We start from the raw sequence: 24314 nt of genomic DNA, 5'->3' as shown, positions 1-24314 counted from the left end.
ATTTGTGGAGTAGATAGTGAATTGACTGTTAGTGTTTTTGTTAGAACTGGTTATAATCATAAGCTGAGTTTTCTTTGGATTGAGGATAAGTTGGGCTTTGGTAAGGTAGTTTTCAATGTCAGAGAATGCTAGTTGAGTTGTTTTCAGGAGGGTAGGAATGTTTTGTGCAGCACAGATTAAGGTAGTGTCATCTGCATACTGAATTATAGATGCATGCTGTGTGGAGGTGTGGAGGTCATTTGTGAAGACTGAATAGTAGTGGTCCTAAGATAGAACCCTGTGGGACTCCTATAGTTATGGGTAGCTGAGGAGAGAGAGAATTTTCCCATTTTACAGCTTGGTAACTGTCAGTTAAGTAGCTTTGGAACCAGGTAAGAGTGGAATTAGATACATGATATTGGTTTAGTTTGTTTAGCAGGATTTGGTGTGAGACTGTGTCAAATGCTTTGGACATATCCAAAAAAAGAGTTGACACTTGCAGGCCTTCATTTTTGAGACGGTTTACTGTGTCTGTGAAGCAGAGGAGAGCTGTAGTGGTACTATGGGCAGGTCTGAAACCATGCTGAGTAGGCGACAGGATGTTGCAGTCTAGGAGATAGTTTAGCATCTGGGTATGGATACATTTCCTAGGATTTCGGCCAGGGGGGAGAGTAAAGCAATGGGTCTGTAGTTATTAAGTTCAGTGGAGGTCCCGCCTTTATGTATGGGTGTAACATATGATATTTTCCAGAGTTTGGGCACATAGTTTTCAACAATTGATCTGTTTATGAGAGTGGAGACTGGGATAGCAATAGCATCTGCTGTAAGTTTCAAGAAATAGCTGGGGAGTAGGTCAGCTGCTGTTGATGAGGTTTTTAGTTTGGAGAGCATGCTTTTGATTGAAGTGGTGGAAACTGTGTTGAGGGTAAAGCTTGTATTAGTGTTATTTGTGTTGGGGGGGATAGTGAGGAAGGAACTGTCCTGTGATACTAAGGATAGAATTGAGTTCACAAAGTGGGAGTTGAATTGTGTTTCGATGGGAACTTTAGTGTCGGGGTGGTTGGTTTGGGGGTAGCCTTTTGGGTGGATTTTAGTAGCTGGTTTACATTTTTCCAAAATTTTTGCGGGTTGTGTTGGTATTTAGTTTGTAATGTTGTATAGTAGGATTTTTTGTCCAGCCTAATGCATTTTTTTGCACGGTTGCGCAGTTCTTGGTACTTAGTTAGGCTTTTTGTTTCTTTGTTTTTTTGATAGTAACGCCAGGCAGTGTCTCTGGACTTAAGGATTTGTTTGGTTTCTTTACTGAGCCAGGGGTTTGTAGAGGTTCTAACCTTGATTTTGCGCAATGGAGCGACAGTGTCTAGGTATTGTAGAAATGTTTTGTTGAAATATGCTATAGCCTGGTCAAGTGGGAAGGTTTTTAGGGGGGTCCAGTCACAGTTACACAGTAAAGTGTTGAGGACCTCAGGAGAGAATCTTTTTGTGTTTCTAGTGGATATATAGTTAGTGGTTTTGCATATGCTTGTTCTACTACGTATAAAGTATATTATGTTGTGGTCACTTAAGGTGTCTGGGAGACTGCCTGTGTGAGGGTACAATGTGGGGTTGCTAGATAGTACCCAGTCAAGGATGGATTCTCTTTTAGATTTTTTATCACACCTAGTTGGAATTTGGACTAGCTGCTGGTAGCCATGGAGATTTATTAGATTACTTGGTGGTTCTGATATACAGGTGAACCAATCTAGGTTGAAGTCCCCCAGAATAAGGGTTTCTTGTGAGTATGTGGAAGAACACCAGGATAAGAAGTCTTCAAGGCTAGCAGGTGTATTACCAGGTGGAATATAGATCACAATTGTGGTGATGACCTTTTTAGGGTGAAGTTGAAGTTGCGAGATAAGTATGTCCCAATTATTGGGGGAGGGGTAGGAGTTTGGTAATTGATGGACAGTTAAGTTGGACTTGTAGATTAAGGCAGTTCCACCCCCTTTACGAAGTGGTCTGTCTTGTCTAATGATATTGTAGCTGGTAGGGAGAACTGAGTTAGCTATGTTTTTATTTAGCCAGGTTTCTGTTAAAGCAACTATGTCTGGGGAGTAGTGTGCTATTTTGGCCTGGAGTTCAGGTATTTTATTTTTGATACTTCTAATATTAATATTTAGCATTAAAAGATGGTTAGTTTTGTTGCTGTTGTTGATTTGCCCAGGGATGAAGAAAGTGGGGGTGTTATGTTCTGACATTTGTGTTGGAGCAGTTTGTGTTGGACAGGATGGATTTGGGCCTGGGTTGGGGTGGATATCCCCACTTATGGTGAGCCTGGAGTTAAAATGGTTATACAGATGTTGGAGTTTGGTGAGGAGTGTGAGAAAGTATTGTGTTTTTTAGGAGTAGGAATGAGAGCATATGTGTTTAGTTCTGAATTGGTCCATTATGTAGTTCTTGAATAAGTGTGGGCAGATATTATTATAATGTGTGGTGTCTGTGTATGAGAGTGCATAATGCAGTGTTGTGCTACTAAGTTTAGGGATATTGCTAGAGTGATAACTTGTGGTGTTGTAAAGAATTATGAGAAGACAGACTAGATTTAGTTGTGTGATAGTCATGGTTATAAAGTTTATGTTGTTTCTAGGTGGGGGGTCTGAATAGGAATTATAGGGTTGCACTATATGTGGATGGGGAAGTAGTGTGGGTGATGCAAAAAATGCCTAGTGGGAATGAGAGTGATTGGGAGTATTTTGTGTGGAGCAAGTTGGTGTGGTTTAATGTTATATGACTTGAGGAGCTGTGATTGGTGGAGGTGATGTGAGGGTGAGCTGTGGGTGTGGCTATGATTACTATAAATGTAGAGGTAGTGGGGGTGGGAGGGAATAGGAGGCAGGGCAGGGGAGCGGAGAAAGCCCGAGCGTTAGCGAGGGCGAATGGAGCGGGGCAGAGCCAGAGCCAACCAAGGCAAGAGAAAAAAGTAAGCATTACTTTACAAAATCTGAACACTTTTAAAACAAATTCCTGAGGTCTAATGGCTTACCAGCTAGCAGAATGTAATTGCTGAAGAGCACTTGTGTCCTGGTGGGAGACTAGAAATTTAAAGATGGCTCCATGCTCAGCAGGATTCTAATATAGACTTTGTATTGGGGAGGGAGATAGCCCAAGGGGTGTAAACCAGGTCGAATGCAAATAAACCAGAGAGGCAATCAGTGGAAATCAGTGAAGGCCTCAGAGAGGGTAAGTAATAATTCAAACTACCTGTAAAGTGAAGGAGAGAAGAGACAGCAAAGTTTATTAAGGTTGGGAGTGTGTCTTTAGTAACCAGTTTGTGCACAGATTAGAGTAGGGAGATACATTAGCAATGATAGAGATGCAAATAAGCAGGTGATCCTCCAAGTGATACAAACTAAGGCAGAAAGAACTGAGAGGGCTGCTTGATGGTTAATTTAATTTAGTCACGGGGATGTGAATTAAAATCTATACTGTCTATTGGACAAGATGCAGAGGACAGGAGGAAATGGAAAGAGTTGATCTGCTGTGGTGACCCCAAACGGGAGCAGCCGAAAGAAGAAGAAGATCAGTCATAAGAATCTTAAGCATTATTTCATTTTTGTGTTCTCTCCTGGGTAAAGCATGAAGTGTGTCTAGCTGGATTACTGCTGTACCATGGTCAACAAATCTAACTAAATAAAGAGATGAATAAATAAATACCTATATGTTAGTTCAGTTCTGGGAACACTGATCCCCAAGATAATGGAGATGGAAGACCTAAACCAGGAACTATACACATGATAACTACAGTAGATTAATATGTATAATCTAAAAGAAAAGGGAATGGAATTATGGAAGTATGGTAGATTTATTAAAGTACATCAACATAGTCACATGAATCTATGCTGGCAGCACGATCCAGACCATGCCTTTCAAGTGTACAATCCCTTCTTCATTTTGATTGTTAAAGAATCCAAGTTCCTCTCTGTTCCATAACAAAGGGGTCAATCACACATTCAGTGTTAATAACTTTTTAAATCGACACTCATGACAAATTGTACTGAACCATATTAATTTACAAACAGGACTTTGTATAAGCATGAAGTAGTACATTTTAACCATCCTGTCAGCTTTCTACTTGAAATTAGTAAGCCGTTAGTAAGTGTTCCACATTTTACCCATTTGTCCTGTATTATGACAGGTAGTGTTCCACATTCTGCAGATGAAAGTTTGAGAGCTATGATCCAAACAAAACCAGATGTATAAAAATGGAATAGTTTGAAGGAGGTGATGTTTTCTCAGTTAACCTTTTTCCCGCACTAATCAAAAGGGTCACGGACGCCCCCACCCCCCATCCCACCACACACATACACGCATTGAAGGATGTATGAAATACACTCTAACACAACAAGAATTTCGAAGTAATACCTTAATTTAGGGCAAAGGCTGTATCAGCATAACAAAGTGAGGTAGGACCAGTAATGCTGTTATTTATTTATGATCCAATACAGCAGCAAACTATAATAGTAATATAACACTGCAATGGTAAAAATAATAAACAGCAGCAGCTTCACAATGTAATTCAAATGAAGTATGGGTGTCATTTAATCAACTAACTACAGTTACAGTAAATATGGTGAAAACAATTACGCAGTCTTTCTAAGGGAAATGAAAACATCTACTGCACAGTTCCTTCCGGCATTTTAGTTCAGAATAAACAAAACAATTTGATTTGCCGGTAAAAGTGAAATCCTAGATCTTGTTTGAGTCTGAGAAGGCTTGCCACCCACCAGCACCAAACTTTACCAGCATCCTCCCCAGCAAAATATTGTTAGCCACGAAGTTAACCTCATAAACGTAGCTTCAAAAATTAAGACATGCACAGATCTGTTGTCATCTCATACCAGAGCAATAATTATGTTTTTATAGGTCGTGGCTCTGAGAATCACCTTATCTCTCATTTGTCTCCTGTTTTACAGAATGTCTCCATTTTTTGTAACGTGTTTTACCCTACTCCTTGTGATTCTAGTAACTCACTAAAGATTGCACTCAGCTATTAACCTCACACATTAATATAGCCCACAAAATGCATGTTGACGTAAACCTGCTCTTCTAGTAAGTTTTTCTAAGTAAATTAGAGTATGTTTAAAGATAATATCCTTGAAACATCAGTGCCATAAGTATACCATTATTTGCCACCTACCACCCTAAAGTTCATTGTCCTTATGTTTCCTGGCAGTCACAGTTTTAAGAACCACCCATGGAGAGCTAACATTTGAGTTTCTTTTGCAGGCTCCATTCTACAGCCCTCTAGTAATACTGCTAATCAAGACTCTAAATACTGTCATTAAACCCAAGCTGGCTCAGCTAACAGTCTAATTCCATACATACACACGCACACACATACACACACACACACACACACACACACACACACACACACACACACACACACACACACACACACACACACACACACACACACACACACACACACACACACACACACACACACCTACTTTCACACAGTAACACACACACTTCATATCTAACACAAACAAAACAGCGAGTTTAAATTCCATACACATACCCACAAACATTCTCTCTCATACAGAAATGAACAGTTTAAATTACACATAGAAACATACACTTACCATCTTTAATTTTATAATCCATACGAAAACACACAGAGACATAACTCTTCTCTTAAACGGCTGGCCTGTCTTAAACTCTGCGCGGAACTGCATAATGCATTTTGATGACGTTGGCGTTGTGACGCATGCACATGTCTCCTTAAGGAAGACTCACACAACAAACTACAGATTTTTTTTTAAAACCTCCTGGCTAACCTGCAGCTGTAAATGGGAGGTTGCTTGCCGCACCTCCTCTCCCCCACCCTCTGCCCTCTGGTTCCAGTGCCAAGAAGAGTGAAAACTTTAGAATTAAAATAAATACATACAGTGCACCCTTTGCAAGGCTGGTCTGTATGGCGTCCTAGGCGGTCGTCTAGTTTGCCTATGCCTAAGGCCAGCCATGGCGGCATGGATCCCTCCCCCGACTAACTTAAAAAACAGCTGCACACATTAGATTTGCTAACAGTGCCTTATCTAGAAATTAACTCACTTTTTTTGTTTGTTTTTTTTGTTTTTTTGTTTTTTTTTTTTGTTTGTTTTTCTTTCTGGCTACAAATAATCTCAGTATGCAATGAGATTAAACTTTTTTTAAACCATTCCTTAATATTATTGCTGTAAGTTAACTATTTGCTTTATATGTTAAATTATATTTAAAAAGCATTAATTACCATAATGATGCAGTAAGCATGAATTAAGAAACATTAGTAACTTACAAACATAAAAAGAAACAAGATTTGATTACTTATTTACCAGTTGATTTTTTGAGATATAAATTTTCTGTGGCAGATGAACTCTCAGTTTTACGTTTCTTCTTTTTGAGTTCATTCAGAAAAAGTATTGTGCTTAGTTGACCATCTAGCTCCACCCCCAACCCAATTTCTTGGTATGAAAGGAAACAAAAAGCTGCTCAGATTTTCTTTTTTTTTGTCTTGTCTAGGTAATATCCGAGTCATCTGTGTAAATCCAAGGTGTGAAGAATCCTCACACTAGGATTTTGTGAAGAAGGAAAAAGACAAATCATTAACCACAATAGACAGAAAAGAAGGAGTGGTACAAAGAGACACCCTCTCCAGAAGTGAGAGCCACCAACAATGTAGTCTTCAATGTTGTAGGGAAGAAGAAACTGCAGCTTCAAAAGGGGACTGAGTCAATTTTTTAAGATGAAAAGGAATATTATTTCTTGGAGGCAGAATAAGAAGGACATGTTTCAGAAGTTGTTTCACCTAAAATCTAGAAGCCAGAGGTGTATTCAGAGACAGACAAGCGGAAATGGTGGACAAATGAGCTTAAAGAGATAAGTATGCCAAGCCAGTATTGAGCAACTTACACAAATAAGAAATGACCGATAGTAATACCTACAGAAATGGGGTCCAGGTCCTGCCTGATATACCAAATAAAAAATCTCTTCCATTTAGTCACATGGGAATTTCAAGTAGTTGGTTTTCTGGCCTCCTGCAAAACCAAAGCACATCCTCAGAAAACTGGTGTCTAAAAGGAATCAAAATCCAATCACCCAAAGTGACAAATGAAGAGTGGGCAAGTGAGGGTAAATAAGAGATCCCTTGTCCTGTGCTAGGAGATCTATACTGTGAGGTAACTTTTGATGAATGTCCCTGGCTAGATAAAATATAAGGGGTACCAGTGCTGTCTAGGCCAAAAGGGGGTCAGCAGAAAGATTTGCGGCCTGTACCACATGATCTTGCACAGGACCTTTGGTCACAGAGGAAGTGGGAGATAGGCATACAGAAACATCCCCTTCCAATAAAGAGTCATGGCATGCACTTTTTAAGAACTGGGAGAGCTGACTCTTTGGATGGGGATGCAAAAAGATCTGTTTGAGGAGTACCCATTAATGTACAATGCCCCAAAACACTTCCCTGGAATCATCAATCCATGAGTATTTTCCCTGGACCTGCTGAAAGGGTCTATCACAAGACTGTGCACTTTGGAAAGTAAACTACTTGAAGAACTAAGTGATGGTGGAATGCAAAATCCCAGGTCTGATGGGCTGCAGAAATAAGAGCAGAATAAGAGAAAGGACTTTTATGCAAAAATGTTTGCACTTCAGAAACTTTATATAACCTGTCTGTGCGCTTAGGGGCAGAAGACTAAGAATTAGAGGCTTAAGAAGCTGCAGTGAAAGTGTGCAAAAGTTCAGCCAGCAATGGAGGGCCAGTAGAAGGCCAAGGAGAATCATAATGGCTTTTGTGAACACCAGAAATCTGGGATCAGTCCCCCTTAAAATGCTCCAACATGCAAACTACTGTATCCCCAAAGGTCAATTCTTCCATAGGTGAGTCAGGAGAGAGTAAATCCTCTTCTTCAGACCCCAAGGCAAGATGACGGTGGATCTGAGAAGACTATGACAATGAGTCCTCACCAGAGTATAACTCTTCATCAGTGGAATCAGAATCCTTAGGTCATTTGGAAAGAGTGGAAGACCAGGGACCAGGAGCTGTAACAGATAAATTGTGGTAGCTTTAGAGCCATAAGTGTATTGAAAACCCCCTGAGTAAAATCCTAACATTTTATGTGGGGAACCTTAGCCCAAGGGCCACATACTTAGTCTTCTGCTTCATTTTTAAAGGGGCATCAGCTTTAAATATTTAGGAGGTTCTGACCCCTGCCTAGATCAATGAGAGCACCAGGCACTTCTTCCTTAACAGGTATTTGTGACTCCCCTTAGGCCCCTCCAATATAATTAGCTGTGGTTCCTCAATACACATTTTCAGCAGATGTAGGGGCAGCATAATCAGACATGTGGCAATGTACCTCAGTGTTGGCCTTCAACTGGGTTACAGCAGACGGAGCTAATGTTAGCACCTGACACTCCTTGCTTTCTTCATCCAACCTGATGAAGATGTCAGGTGGAGGATGGACAGCAGCAGGGTCAATATGGGCATTTTTGACTTTCTTAAGTATCAGCTGAACATTCAGGTGGGCAGATTCAGCTATGGCATCCTAAGATAAAAGCTTCAGTTGCTGGTTCTCCAAAGAAATAGAAAGAGTTGACAGATTACTGCAGAGTGGCTTAGGGAGAAATGCCTGACAAATTTCTGTGGAATCTGTCTACCACTCTCACATGTTCTGTTCCTGGATGACATGTAAATTAAAGTAAAAGCAAGAGAAAAGGAAGAAGGCTCAGTAGATGAACTCAGTGAATAGCTTGCAGACTGAGTTCAAAGGTAGTATTTGGCCTGGCAGCAAAGATGTTCTGAGGATTAGGTGCTCATATGTCACATATGCACTTCATACATCTGATAGTTGGCACCTAGAATGTGTAAAGGCTTTCATATTCTTGCCGGACATTCAGCTATCCTCAACAGGATTTCCCAAGAGTGAAGAATGCTGCAGCGGTAATAAGAAAGGACATTTAATGACCCAGCAAACTCATGCTTAAACCATCAGACAGAGTAACATAATGCATTTGCTTAAAGTAAATATCTGAAATAATGGTATTAAGTTCTTCTATAAATAACCTCATAAAAAATCTCTGCACAACCCTCTTTCCTCCATGTAAATGGAATTTATTCCAATAAATCCACTATTTGCATTTTTATGCATATGCTACAACATAGATCCTTAACAGAACAAACTGGATCTATTTAGCATTTGTATTTAGAGAACATGTTTGAAGTAAGGGGAAGTCTAACATTTTCAAATGACAAAGGAATTTAGCTGGACTATTCATCCCAAGCTAATGTATCTAAATCATGATGGGAAAATACCTCACAAATGTTTCTAAGTGAAGTGTTCTCCAAGTGGACAAACGATATCCATATAGTCATAGATAAGTACTAGGCTATCTGCTCTTGTGGGCCATTTTAAGCATAGCCAATTATCTTATGTGAGAATCAAACATTGAACTTTGTGTTTGTAATGTAAATACCTTAACCATTATGGCAACTTCCCACCCCTATTATGCCACCCTCTACTGCCTTAATTTTAAATTCCCTGTAGCATGAGACTTCCATATTAATAAGATACAGTACACATTGCAAACATAGCCAATTACAGCCTTTTGAAATTTAAGTGCAGCTTTCAAATGCCATAAAAGCATATAAAACCTAACACAAGAAAGTAATATATTCCTCTAACCAACTCCAAATAATAAACTAGCCTTTTACATGTGCTTGCTAGCTTGAAGCAGCTATAAAGAGTAAATCAAAAAGAGTTTACTGTGCCTGAAAACAGAAAGTTTGATTTGCATCACAAATATTCCCACTGATGTTAGACAGGACTTCTGATCATAGCAGTCTGTTTGTGCCAGCTCTGAAGCTACAACTAGTTTGGATAGCTCTGGTCAAGATTACTATCAATTTTGTATTGGATTTTTTCAAGAAGGTAATTAGTTATGGGTTGTTCTGATAGATATTAATAACAGATCCACTGATAAAGTTACACAAGGTACACTTGTGCCATACTGTATATGTGTGATGCTATTTCTTTTACCATATTCAGCTGGTCAGGTGAATATAACATTTGCTCATGGGCAGAAGTCATGGGTTGGCTGGTGCGGTGCTAGTAAATATCCCAGGAGTAATGGCTTAAAGATGTGAAACACTAGTTGTGAATATTTCCACCTAAGTTGTATGGTGACTCTGTGCATAGACTGAGTAAACAGTTCAGAGAAAGAAGCTCATTTTAAAATGAGTCAGTTTAAGTAAAGAAATACAGCTGCACTCTAGAAAAGTAGTGCCTTATATGATAATAACAACCAACAGCTTAAAATTGAGTACCACAGCTCAATTCCAACTTGTGTGTCAGACAACACTTTATAGCTGACAACTTCAACAGTGTTTGTTGAGAAGATAACAATATCCCACATTGTATAAAACACAAAAAAGCAAAATCAAAAAAAGAAGAACACAAAAAAGCAAAACCAAAAAAAAGAAGAAAAATGGTCTAACAGGTAGTCCAAGCAGGCTAAAGACCAAACCACAGGAAGTCTTCTTGAACGCAAGTTTATTTCAATAACAGCTAGCGTTTTCGCTACTGTGAAACAGTAGCTTCCTCAGAATCAAACAAGTTGGCGCCAAAATACAAGCTGATTTTAAAGTGGAGTGATGTCATCAAGTCCATCACTGCCGTAAATTTAAAATATGTTCACTGATAAAGCATTTTTAATGTGCAGCATATAAAAATGTAAAGAATAAATGTAAAAACTGTGAAAGATTGCTTACACAGACTAGAATTAACATACGTTATTTTCAAATCAATAAACAAATCTAGAAATTCAAACAAATCAGTCAACTCACAAAATGAACAGTACTTGATAGTGTCGAATAGTACTAATAATTCCTAAAAGGCTAATAAAGTCCAAACGGAACTTAGCAGGAAACCTGTATAATATATATAATATGATATATATGTATAGCTGACTTTTAAAAGTCAAGGAATATAAAACTATATGTTTACACAAACAAAAGAAGTTCGGACACTTAAACCTAAACTAGTAAAATAAAATAGCTTATCTTAAAGGTCCTAATGCATAGGACTTAGTACTGGGATGAAGTTAGTGAAATATTGAAGTCTTAAAATATTGAAGTAACCCATACTACATATCAATAATAAGCAAGAATTATAAATAAAAAGGAGTTATAAATAAAAGCTACAACTATAACTAAGGACCCAATAAAGGCACCACAGTATTCTTAATGAAAAGACCTTATGGTGAGAACCTCTATTATTATAAATCTACTAGAAGATGAAAGTAAAATAAGAATTACCTCTGAAAGCTTTTAAGTTTTAAAATACAGGAAATGTTGCAATTTTCGTTTAAACCGGGCATGCAAAATGCATCCAGTTTTAGTTGCCATTCTAATTTGCGTGTTTCAAGAATTAGCGAAAATGGGCCACCCCTTATAGTGTACGGGACATGATCTATCGCCATAAAATGAAAACTGTGACCTGCATTGTTACTAATGTGCCTTGCCAAGGCATTTTCATTTTTCTGCTTCCTGATGGTGTAGATATGCTGGTAAATTTTTTCCTTAAACTTGCGATCTGTTTTACCGACATAAAAGGCCAGACAACAGTCGCAAGATGCTAGGTAAACAATAGATTTGGTTTCACAGTTGATTCTGTGGTTTACAATGGTCCCACATTGTGGTATAAAATGGTCTCTCTAATGTCAAGCAACAGTTCACACACACACCCAGTTGACTGCAGTGAGAATAAAACTCCCACAGACTACAGAACAGTACTTTAAGCAAGTGTCACAACTTAAGTCTAACTTGGACAAGTTCCCATTTTTTGAGAGAAAGAGAGGAATGTTGGGGAAGGATATAGGTATGTCTGGGCCTGGTAAATTGGGTAGGTGAGGAAGCAATTGCAGACAGACAAGACAAACAAGACAAGACACAGGAATGGCAATGGATCCAAGAGGTCAGTGTACACAATGGGTGGGATGAGGGTGGAGATATCCAGTAACAATGCTAGTCAAGTTGGGTGACAGTGATAATTGATTCCTAAACAACTGGACTGTCATCACTGTCACCTCACTCTGCCATTGGTTGGAACACTCATCTCCTTATCCTTCGCTTGCTCCTATGTAAAATTAGGGAGAGGACCCCCTCCATCCAGTGCAGGCATGCGCCAACAGTGCAGTGTGCAGTACTATGCATCATCCATGGCAATTCAACACAGGTGATAAACTCATCACCTCTGCCACTGATCCTGGAAGGACCCACTGGACTATCTTCTGGGAAAAAAACTACCTGAGGGGGAAGGTAGTGCAGGTGTAGCAGAGGTGATGCTGCCAGGTTGGCTACCAGACATACTGGGCAATGGTGCTGGGGCCAGTGGAGTGAGGGCAGGCAGATCCTATGGGGTAGGCCTAGCCCATGGTGCTGTGGAGTATTTCATGATGTGGTACCCATGGATCACATGGACACATTTTGATGACACATAGTATCAAACAAAAAAATGAGATAAGAGTTGGGATGACAGAAAAAAAAGATAAAATTAGTACATTTATATGTAACATATACATATTAAAATAAAACATAACATTAGAAAATAGCTAACTAAATAAATGTATGAATAAAAAAGAAAGATAAGGGTTGGGTGAGAGGATAAAGAGAGATAAGATTAGTACCTTCATATGTGACATGCAATGCATTAATACAATTATTTGACTCTTTTATCTTAACCTTTACTCATAAGACTACCACATCATAACAAATTACTATTACTTTTACAACTGCCAGTTCCTAACAGAGGCACACTATACTACAGATTGCAGAAAGTACTCTTTTACATGTGCATATATTGCACATCTGCATGTTCTAGTTATGCAAATTACAGTTTACAGAAGGGTGTGTGTGCCACTAGTATAGAGCTTTTACTTTAAACCTTACACATGATTGAATAATTCACAGTATTGTATAGTTTGGAAGTGTGGTATATAAACCCACAACCTCTGACTAGAGTCTAATACTGTACTCTTAGCTTGTGCTATAGACTACTTGCTTTTACAGTTAAGATATGCATGGTCAGTTTGCTACAACTGTATAAAATATCAAACAAGCTATCTTTAACTTTTAATGTAACAATAACACTACTCTTCTGCTACATATATACCACATGCCTCTCTCATAGGTAAGTACTAAGCTAACTGCCCTTGCGAGCCATTTTAAGCCTAGCCAATTATCCCTTGTGAGACTCAAACCCTGCACCTTGTGTTTGTAAGGCAAACACCTTAACCATTAGGCCACCCTCACACCATCCTTGCTAATCTAGCACCATGGATCCTAACATTGTATTCCCTTTCCATGGCTGCTGTGGAAAAAAAACAGAACAGAACAGAATAGCATTATGAATACCAGACTTGCCTATATTCAGCTTTTAAGCCTTGCAACTACTCTCTGTAGTTGATACTTACACATCTGTGGGATGTCCCCTGTCCTAAATTCCTCAATCCAAGCATCGAAGGTACCTCTCTTCCTCCTCTGGAGGTCATTGCAATGATACCTAAATTGGTCACCAGTGTCATGGATACTGGTGGCACTGGTTACAGTCTGGGCCAAACTATCCCAAGCCTCTGATGTATATTGCAACCCCAGAATAGTCCCCATGCAACAAATGGCACTGTGATGTTTCTCTAGGAGTCCAACAAAAATCTTGGCTTCCTGGACATCCCATCTCTGAGCCTTGAATCTCACACCCTCTCCATGAATGCCTTCCAAGTCTATAATGGATCAAGAGCAATGGAAAATGATGGTTTCCCACCAATTCCAGTTATTATGTTTACTGGAAATGCGCAGACTGAAAATGTTGCACACTGCTTACCATCATGCAAACATGCTCCTCAGGGGTACGCACTGCCGAGCAATATGTTTGTGCAATGGTAAGCAGTGCACAGCAATGGCAAGCAATGCAATTTCAAGGTTATTTGATGTTCATTCAGTTGTGTATATGTGCATGACAAATTTGAAGGCCATGGTAGTCCAGAGAGCAGAAATATACTTGCAGGAATATAGTATGTAATATACCCACAGCCATACATTGGATAATAAGTGGATAATACACAAATAAATAAATAAATGACTGATGCAATACTAGTGTTTCAGCCCTCATAAATATAACTATATATATATATATATATATATATATATATATATATATATATATAATTCATATTACCTACACTATGTCAAGTGCTATAAGATAGAGTGACTATAATGGGAAATGGAACAACAATAAAAGTGTATGGAATATGCTATATGCAAACCAGGCTGATTTAGGCTTATAGGTGTATACTAGGCTATTGGCCCTGGGGCTTTTACAAGCCTAGCCATAGGATTACCCTGGCATAGTGCAACCTGACATTAGTTCCCAGTGCCTCTGTCAAGTAGAGCCACTGGTGTTATCCCTGGGGTGAATTTTCTGTTTCCCATCCACTCATAAAGATTTCTCTTGAAGAGGGTCAGTGGGGTGCTCTGCTTGACATGTATGGAAAGTCTGTTCCATAGCATGGGCAGTCTTTTGATTATGAACCTGTCCCTCCAGCATGTTCTGTTTATTGTGGAAATGAGGTTGAGTTCTCTGAAGCATGTGGTGTGGAGGGATTGGGATGTCTTTAGATGTAGCATTTCTAACAGAGCTGGGTCAGACATGGCTTTGTAAGTCAAGCAGAGATCACCTCTAAGTAGGCAATATGAGACAGAAAATAGTTGGAGTTTTTTTAGTCTGTCCATATAGGACAAGTGTTTAAGGCCTAGGATCCTCTTTGTGAGGTACTTTTGTGGCCTCTCCAGTTGTTGCAAGTGTCTAGTGAGGTACTTGCCAAATTTGACATTGTACTCGATGATTGGCCTAATGAGGGAAGAGTAGAGGGAGGCAATGACCTCTTTCTTCCTGGATGCAAAACCCTTAGTAATGAGATGTGCCACATAGAAGGACTTTCTGACCACAGTGGCAATGTGGTGATCAAAAGAGAGGTTGCTGTCAATCTGTGTTCCAAGATCTCTTATAACATCTTCTGTGTTCAGTGGAATACCATCAATGTGGTAATTCATGAGAACTGGGTTTTTCACAAAGGGGATGACTACACATTTTTTGGCATTGAGCTTAAGGACATGATCAGGACCAAAAAGAGAGTATCCTAGACTGGATCCTTATAAACAGTCATCCCCATATGTATATGTCTGGGACCCTCCCAAATGACCTCAGTGATCACCTCATCACATACATAAGGAAAAATAAAACAGGTAGTTCTACACCTCCCACGTATAGGTCAATTAGAAACAAGAAACATTTCGACCTTTCAAAGTTTAAGATGGAACTTAAATCTTGTAACTGGGCAACTCTCAAGCATCTCCTCCTAGAAGAGGCAGTTTCTAAGTTCAATACCACTTTCCTAACCATACTTGATACTCATGCCCCAAAAAGATCAATCAAAACTAAAACAAATATTGCACCTTGGCTTACAAAAGACTCCAAATCCAAAATTAAACTCAGAAACAAAACCTGGGAAAAATGGTGTACAACCAAATCACCCTTAGACCGCATTAAATTCCAGCAGCAAAGAAATGTGACAAAAAAAGCCATATTAATGGACAAAAAAAATTACTACTGCCAACTACAAAATAAACACCAAAACAACCCTCAAAAATTCTGGGCGGGTTTAAATAATCTTCTCCATTCAGGGAAATCCTCCACTCCTACTCCAGAAAAAATATCAGATAAAAACCCAAAAGATGTAGCCAATACCTTTAACACTTTCTTTACGGATAGTATCCAAGCCTTAGCTAACCAACTATCTACTACCGGCTCCACTGTTACAGAACTCACTCCTAAAACTCTTCACACTTTTGACCTACAACCAGTCTCTACTTCCATTATACAATCCTTACTACAAAAGCTAAAGCCAACTACCCTCTCCGCAGACCTTCTGCCAGCTGAATACTTACAACAAGCTGCAGACCTCATAGCTTACCCCATCTCTATACTAATTAATCATACCATTTTAGAATCTACAATTCCCTCAATTTGGAAAATATCCTACGTAATCCCACTCCATAAAGGTGGCTCATCCACTGAATTATCAAACTACAGGCCTATAGCCATAATGTCACCGCTGGCCAAAATCATGAAAAAATGAATACACAAACAACTCCTCCACTATCTTATCCAGAACAAACTACTGACCAGCTCACAACATGGCTTTAGACCCAACCACAGCACAACTACGGCCCTCCTCTCTTTTACGGACACAATAAATCATAACCGGAATAATAAAAATGTATCATCAGCACTCTTTCTGGACCTATCTAAGGCCTTCGACATGGTTAACCACCGACTACTTCATGATACCCTAAGAAATCTCCACCTGGATAACCTAACATTGGATTGGTTCCAGGTCTATCTCTCTGGTAGGAAGCAAGCAGTACTTTGGCAAAATAAGCTCTCCAACCTCCTACCAAACACCATTGGGGTTCTTCAAGGGTCCATACTGGGACCACTTCTCTTTTCAGTCTTTATTAATGACCTCCATAAAGCCATCCCTGAGGCCACCTGTATTCAATATGCTGACGACTCGACATTAGTGTGTTCTGACAAATCTCTAGATAACCTACTATCTAAAACCCAATGCTGTTTTACAGCAGTAGAAAATTGGCTATCAGGACGTCAGCTAATCCTGAATCCAAATAAAACCAAATTATTACTCTTCCATCCAACCCAAAAACTCTCTTACACTTCCTTTACCATACAATCAAATAATGGGACAATTATCTCCCCAGACTCCTACACTAAACTATTAGGAGTTACCATTGATAATGAACTCAGATTTGACATCCACATTAATCAAACTATTAAAACCGTTAACAAGAAACTGGGGTCACTATATAGAATCAAATCTTTTCTAACACCAATTGCAAAAGTTACCATTGCCCGCTCACATTTACTCTCTACCCTTCTATATGCCTCCCCAATGCTTAATAAATCTGACCTAAATAAACTCTCATGTTCCTACAATCATATTGCCAGATTTGCAGCTGGTACGCCTTATAGAACCCATCATTGTATTAACCTAAAAAACCTCGGCTGGATAGAACTCCCAAACCTTCTCCAGCAGAACCAACTCATTGAGGCATTTAAAATACTCAAACACCCTGAAAAGTCTCCAGCACTGGAGAACTTAATCATACCATACATCAATCTAAATAGCCTTCGTTCTTTGAGCAGGACACTTGTTCAAACAGTTAAATCCTGTAACTCAGGAGGCGATGCTCTATTTGCCAATGCCATTGGTAAGCTATGGAACTCCCTTCCTTCCAGTATCACCACCATTACCTCCCTACCCCACTTCAAAAAAAGTCTAATCCACCATTTCCAGTCTCACTGGCTTTGCCAATGCTCATATCCGGATTAACTTCTTTCCAAAAAAGCTGACTTCTTTTTTCTCTATCCAGTAATTTCCTTCTTTTTAACTCTCTGTGACCTTTTTACATAACCCCCTAAGAATTTCTCCTTTTTTTCTTATTCTTACCTAAGACACTTCTTATACCTTTGATAAGAGGACAACCTAGTAAAAGTAAAACTACGCTGTTGTCTGTGTCTCATATTTTCTCAAAGATGACTTGTCTATGACTGCTATTCCTGAGATAAATTTTTTTTAATTACATATATGATATGCTTTTTTTCCTCCAATTATGTTTGTTAATTACAATATGTATTAATGTGTATCTATGTAACTTGTATGTAACTCACTGTCAATGTGGAGCTTTTCTCCCCGGGCCTCCGCTGAAAATGGACATATATCCAGTTGGATCTTCCCGGTCAACAAATGTAAACTAAATAAATAAAATAAATAAATGATTCTGACACCAGTCGTTGGTCACAGTGAGGCCATTCTGTAGGATGGCAACATCACTTGGGGAGTTAATATTAGCTCCCAACTTGCAATCGTCTGTGAACTTTGTCAGCCAGAGTCCCTTTGTTTTGGCCTGGACTTCAGAGAAGTAAATACCAAATATGAGAGGACCCAGGACCAAACCCTGTGGGACTCCAGTCCTGACTAATCAGCAGTCTGACTTGGAGTCAGCTACTTTCACACTGTGGGTTCTATCTGTGAGACAGTTTGCAACCCACCTAGTGATATAGAGGTTGATGCCAAGCTTAGTGAGTTTTTTATGGTTCCTGAGTGGGGAATGGTATCAAAACCCTTGGCCAGATCAGAGTAGGCTGTATGAACCACCTTTGTAGTGGAGAAACACAGCTGAAGTATAAAACACACGAAATTTAAGACGTAAGCACTTTCACATCTGATATGATGCTTCTTCAGGTCTGAAAAAGCATCATATCAGATGTGAAAGCACTTACCTCTATTAAATTCTGTGTGTTTTAAACTTCGGCTGTGTTTCTTCACTACAAATTTATTTTTGCTGTTTGGACTTGTTGTAGTGAAGTCCATCCACAGTGGCCTTCATTTTACTGTTTTGTATGAACCACCTTGCCTTCATCCACAGCTCTGTTGACTGACTCAAAGAAGTTGACTAAGTTGAGCAGGCATGATCTACCCTTCACAAAACCAAACTGTGTGGGATCTAGAGTTTGGAGATTCCCTATATCCTTGTTTATTAGGTCCATGATGATGCGTTCCATAGCTTTGCATATCAGACTCGTCAGGTTAATGGGGTGATAGTTCCCATGGTCTGTAGTCACTTCTGCTTTGTGGAGAGGGATGATTGTAGCAGTGCACCATTTGGCAGGGACAAAGCCTGAGGTGAGGCTGTGATTGAACAGGGCACACAGGTGATGTGCCAGTTCACTCTGTAGTTCATGTAGAACACAACCAGAGATATTGTCAGGTCCCATAGAAGCTGAATTCTTGGCCTTGGACAGTTCTGTTTTAACATGTGCAGCAGTAATACTGGGTGCCTGGAAATCTACTGGTTTTGTGATTGATCCTTTGGGCATGGAGAGGGGGGTAAAGTTGGCAGTGAATCTGTCAGCCAGTATACTGGCAATATCTGTTGGCTCAGTATAGGAGGTACCATTGTACAGTAGCTCAGAGTAAATCTGGGTATTGCCATGGAGATTCTTTACATAACTATAGAAGGCATTGTGGTTGTGTTTAATATCTGCTGCAATTCTGTTTTCATACCTAGCTTTAGAGGATTTGATGAGGGATCTCAACTTTTTGTTGAGGCAGATAAGGGAGTTTTTCCAGTCTTGGGATTTCACCTTATTCCGCATCAGTTTCCTCCTTCTGTTATAGAGTTTATTTATGGCAGCGGACCACCAGATTGGCTTCCGTTTTGTGGAAGAAAAATGTCTTGGTTCTATTGGGTATGGCGAGATCCATGCATTTGCATGACAGTCCTACACTTACACTTGTTGCCACATGAAGACTGAAAAAAAATACTTGTCTGTGTTGCAGTTCATTGCTATAAACTGCAATGTCACAAGAGTAAAACAAAAGCTACACACCTTGTACTAGAACCCAGTACCATCTGTACTCCAGCCCTACATTAACACCTACTGCCAGAGAATTAGTTTCATAACATTCACTATCTTACTATTCATTCTTAAGGCCTCACTGTTAACTACAGCACAGCATCACTTAGTGGGTTTGCATGATACCAAATAGAATTAATTGAATGCATCCAGTTTCTATTTTGGCTATCTTCATCCTGTCTGCTTCCTGGGTGGGCCAGTTTGCACACTGTTGCACTTCATGCACACCAGATAAGCACAGCCAAACCTGACATTCATTTTTATACATTTTTCCTGTTTGAACTAAGTGCTGCAGCACGCAAACACTGGAAAAAAAGAAAGAGAGAGAGAAGGATTCAAAACCAGTAGCATCTGACCCCAAAAAGGAAAGTATCAATGCATTAACACCTGGTGCCACAGAGTCATTTAAGTAACAGGTGTTTTACATAGACTCAATACCAAGTGTCAGACTTTAGCAAAGTCTCTTGTTTTTTCACACCACTAAGCAGTGTGCAAACAGGTGTATCTCACATGTGTATACACTTTAACTGTTGCTTATTAGAAAACTACATATTATTAAGTATTACTGCTGTTTATTGTCCATTTCTTGTATATGACATGACATTACACATGGAAACATTAAACAAAATGAGGGTCTTATCTCACACTATGTCACATATTTACAATACATCTATGTGTTAGCCCCACCCACCAAGCACTGCAATCCTGGTGTCTCAGTACTTTTCCACGCATATATCACCTGCACTACAGAAAGCACAGAAAGTAATATATGTGTGATATGCAGTGCACATCAATCTAGTAACATGCAGAACTACAACTATTGACCAATAAGCCTAACAAGCTTAACATTGTACTGATGGAGTTATGTTTGATACTGTTTAAATTATATTGTACAGTAACACATTTTATTTACCCAATGGCAGCACTATTTGGTCTCGTCATATTAATACGTAAAGCTAGTCTAGAAATCTGAAAGCAGCTTTGCCTTGAACAGTGACTGTGCTTACTATTGTATGTGTAACATGATTCTGCTACATTCATTGGCCTGAACGCTAGCTGCAGCAGAATTACTTTTAATGAACTGCGGAACCAGCTCATACTATCCATGCAAATGTAAATTGAATACTTGTTTGTGTCATATTTCCCAGTATATATATATATATATATATATATATATATATATATATATATATATATATGTATCTGTGTACTACATGTGTCTTTGCTCAAATGGAGACTATTTTGCTATCTGTACAAACACTATATTAAGCTTATTCTGTGTAATGTCTATGCCTTGCATGACTGATTTTTATCCTGTCACTAGTGTTTAGGAGAGCCCCGACAACCTCAAGGAACTGTCTTTCTTCTGGGACTGCAGGTGAATTGCTTTTTTTGTTTTTTGTCAGTGCCAAAAAGACATTGTAAGTCCTAATATTGATTGTTGTGCCACAATACACAGTGATAAGGGTTTTCTATGGGGAAATATTTTACTAGAGATACCTCGGTCCAAAAATAAAAAAACATTGCTGCTGCAAAATGCTGTTAGAAGGATTTTATGGTGAGGAAATGCCTCGCTAGAGACTCATTGCCTAAAATACATCTAAATGTAGGGGAAATGCTTTGCTAGAGACATCACTGGCTATAATATTTTACTTACTGTTAATATTGACTGTTTTGCTACCACAAAACGCGGTGAAAATAATTTTCAGTAGGGAAATGCTTTACTAGAGATATTACTGCATATAATGCTTTCTTCAAGCGCTAATATTGATTTTTTTCTGCTGCTAATGCTCAGAAGTGCCCTGACTGCCTCGAGGTATATTTATTCTCATTGGTTGAAGGAGAAATGTTTTATTAGAGAGATTACTGCCTAAACTACTGCTGTTTAATAGTTATTACTGTAGGGGAAATGTTTTATTAGAGGGATTACTGCCTAAAATACTGCTATTATAATAGTTATTACTTTTGGGGAAATTTTTTTATTGGAGATATTACTGCCTAAAATACTGCTGTTGCAATAGTTATTACTTTTTTCTCTATCCCTATCTATCTCAACCTTTCCTCCCCTCTATGCAAACCTGCTCTTAATTCCACCTCCAGCTTAGCTCTCTCTTCTACACCTTGAGCTTTCCTTCTTAATCTATTCGTCTTCCGTGTATCTCTCATACTCTGCCCTGCAATTGCCTAATCTTATCCTTTGTATTTTTACAGTCTCACACCTGGGCACTCTCTTCCCTCAGTTTATATCCAAGGACTACCACTGCCCCAAATAGAAGACACCTTTGAACCGTCTACTACCCAGGCATCATCAATCTCTACCAATGAGATTACATTTTCTACCTAAGGAAACCTAAGTTTACAAAGCCTGTACTGTTCTGACCTCCGTGTGTGTCATAGTAGCCTACCGCAGCCTGTTTACCACTCTCCCCCTCCAGTCTTTCTGAGTTTTTCCTAGACCCAATCTATAAGTGAATAAAGACTCTTCCCTCACTTTTGTCCACCCCATCCTTACCACTAGGTGGTAGCAGCATACACCTTACCTAGTCTATTCCTTCCTAAGCACCACCTACAGTTTCAGCTATTTATCACCAGGTTAAACATCCCTGCAGATGCTTGCCCAGTCTCTCCCCTCCAAACCTCCAGCATAAATTAACAGCTATTCTCTATCTACAAACTCTATCAGCTATTTTACTTCTGCTCTACCACCCTAAAATCTACCTAACTCCCTCTACTTCCCAGGACTTTAACAACCTCATATACCTTGCCCATACTACCCTCATTAACTCTTGAACTGCAGCCCTTATTAATTCTGAGTTACAATCTCTGATAGTTTCTGCAGGCTTCGCTTCCTTCTGGCTCTACCCACTCCATTCACCCTGCGGGCTCACTCCGCTCCCCTACCCTACCCCCAAATTCCACCCACTCCCAGTGCCTCTGAACTTATGCTCACTTAAACACTCCTGCTTCCTCTCTATCTATTAAACTCCACCCCTTTCACCACCATCTTCTTCCTTCTCCCTCCCCTACATACCATCTATCACCCCACCCTTCCCTTCCATTTTAATAAGGCAGTTCCTACTCCTATACCTTTCTCAACACCATATATCTACTTTATCATAGCTTCAACATGCTTACAAAACATATCCTTCGCAATGCAACTATTACTTCTTCTAAATCTTACTTACTTCCACTACCTTACCCAGCCCAGAACCACAACCCATTCACCACTCCTTAATACAACCAACTCACTCCCCACAAGACACTTACAGTCATTAATCTCAATATCCCCTGGCCTGTATCCCAACAACAACCATCTAGTTTTTCACTACAAACTAATCACTCCTTATAAAATCTCTAGCCCCCTTCTAACCTCCAAATCACTCACAAATCTAACAGTACACAACATAGAAACAAAGCAATCCAAACACCTTTTCTGCATAATCCAACATCTAACATCCATACTTCTGTCTGGTGATATACACCCTAACCCTGGCCCAAACACCCCCTCCTCTACATCTAAATCCATCCTACTAGTTTCTCTAAATGCCCAAAGCATAGCTAACAAAATTCCCAACCTGCATGTCTGGCTTCTCCACAACAAACCTGACATCTTAGCTATCTCTAAAACCTGGTTAAGACCACATATAAAAGATGCTGAAATAGTACCACCTAGCTACCACATCATCAGAAATGACAGGACCCACAAAAAGGGTGGTGGAGTAGCTCTACTCTATTCATCCTCCCTATCCATTACTCCCCATAATAAAGCCATTCCCTACTTCACCAATGCAGAACTAATACTGGCTCTATTTCAGTTAAATAAACACAAACACATATGCATAGCATCCCTTTACATTCCCCCTGGAGACAATATCTCAGTACTTGAGGATATCCTCTCCTGGCTTTCTACCAATATCAGTAATGAAACAATTATCATGGGAGACACAAACATTAATTGGACCTCCATTCAGTCCCCTTCACATCCCAAAAATGTCAACCTATATAATTACTCACATCTCATCAACTCCTCTACCAGGCCCTCTAAAGACTTCTCCAGTGGTAGCACCCTAGACTGGATCTTAGTCTCTCACCTCCACTACTACCCTGATAGCGGAACTCTTCCTGATTCCCTCAGCGATCACCTTCCCATCTTTGCTAGGTGTCTTCCTTCTCCCTTGCAAGTAACTCATACTTACATCACCACTTGCTACCTAAAGAACTTCAACCCAAAAGCCTTTTCTGAATCCCTAAAATCACTTAACTGGAACCCTCTAAAAACTCTATCCTTGGATAATGCTGTTGCACACTTTAATGCAACATTCCTAAAACTGCTAGGTAGTTAAGCCTCCATAAAAACCAAAAGAATAAGAAACAAAACCACCCCCTGGCTAACAAAAACACACTAACTACTATGTGCCTTAGAGACAAAGACTGGGCATGTTACCAAAGAAACAATACTCCTACCACCCTTAATGAGTTCAAAACACTTTGCAACAGAGTCAAAAATCTTATCACAGCAGACCAACAGAATTACTTCTCCTTACTTCAAAACAACCATAAAACCAATCCACAAAAAATCTGGAAAGTATAACTACCCTCCTAAAACCCGGCACAACTGAAAACCCAAGCCCTGACCCAAATGCACTAGATATAGATCTAGCCACCCAATTCAACTCTTTTTTCATAGACTCTATTTCCAAACTAACCTCACCCTTCTCTAACAACACTTCACCCCCTAGTTCTACATCTCCTCTCTTGTCACCC

The sequence above is a fragment of the Protopterus annectens genome, chromosome 2.part1 (genome assembly GCF_019279795.1).
Source record: "Protopterus annectens isolate FY-2018-M chromosome 2.part1, PAN1.0, whole genome shotgun sequence".
NCBI lineage: Eukaryota > Metazoa > Chordata > Ceratodontiformes > Protopteridae > Protopterus > Protopterus annectens.
The sequence above is the reverse complement of the archived record's forward strand: the minus strand, read 5'-3'. Positions refer to the sequence as shown.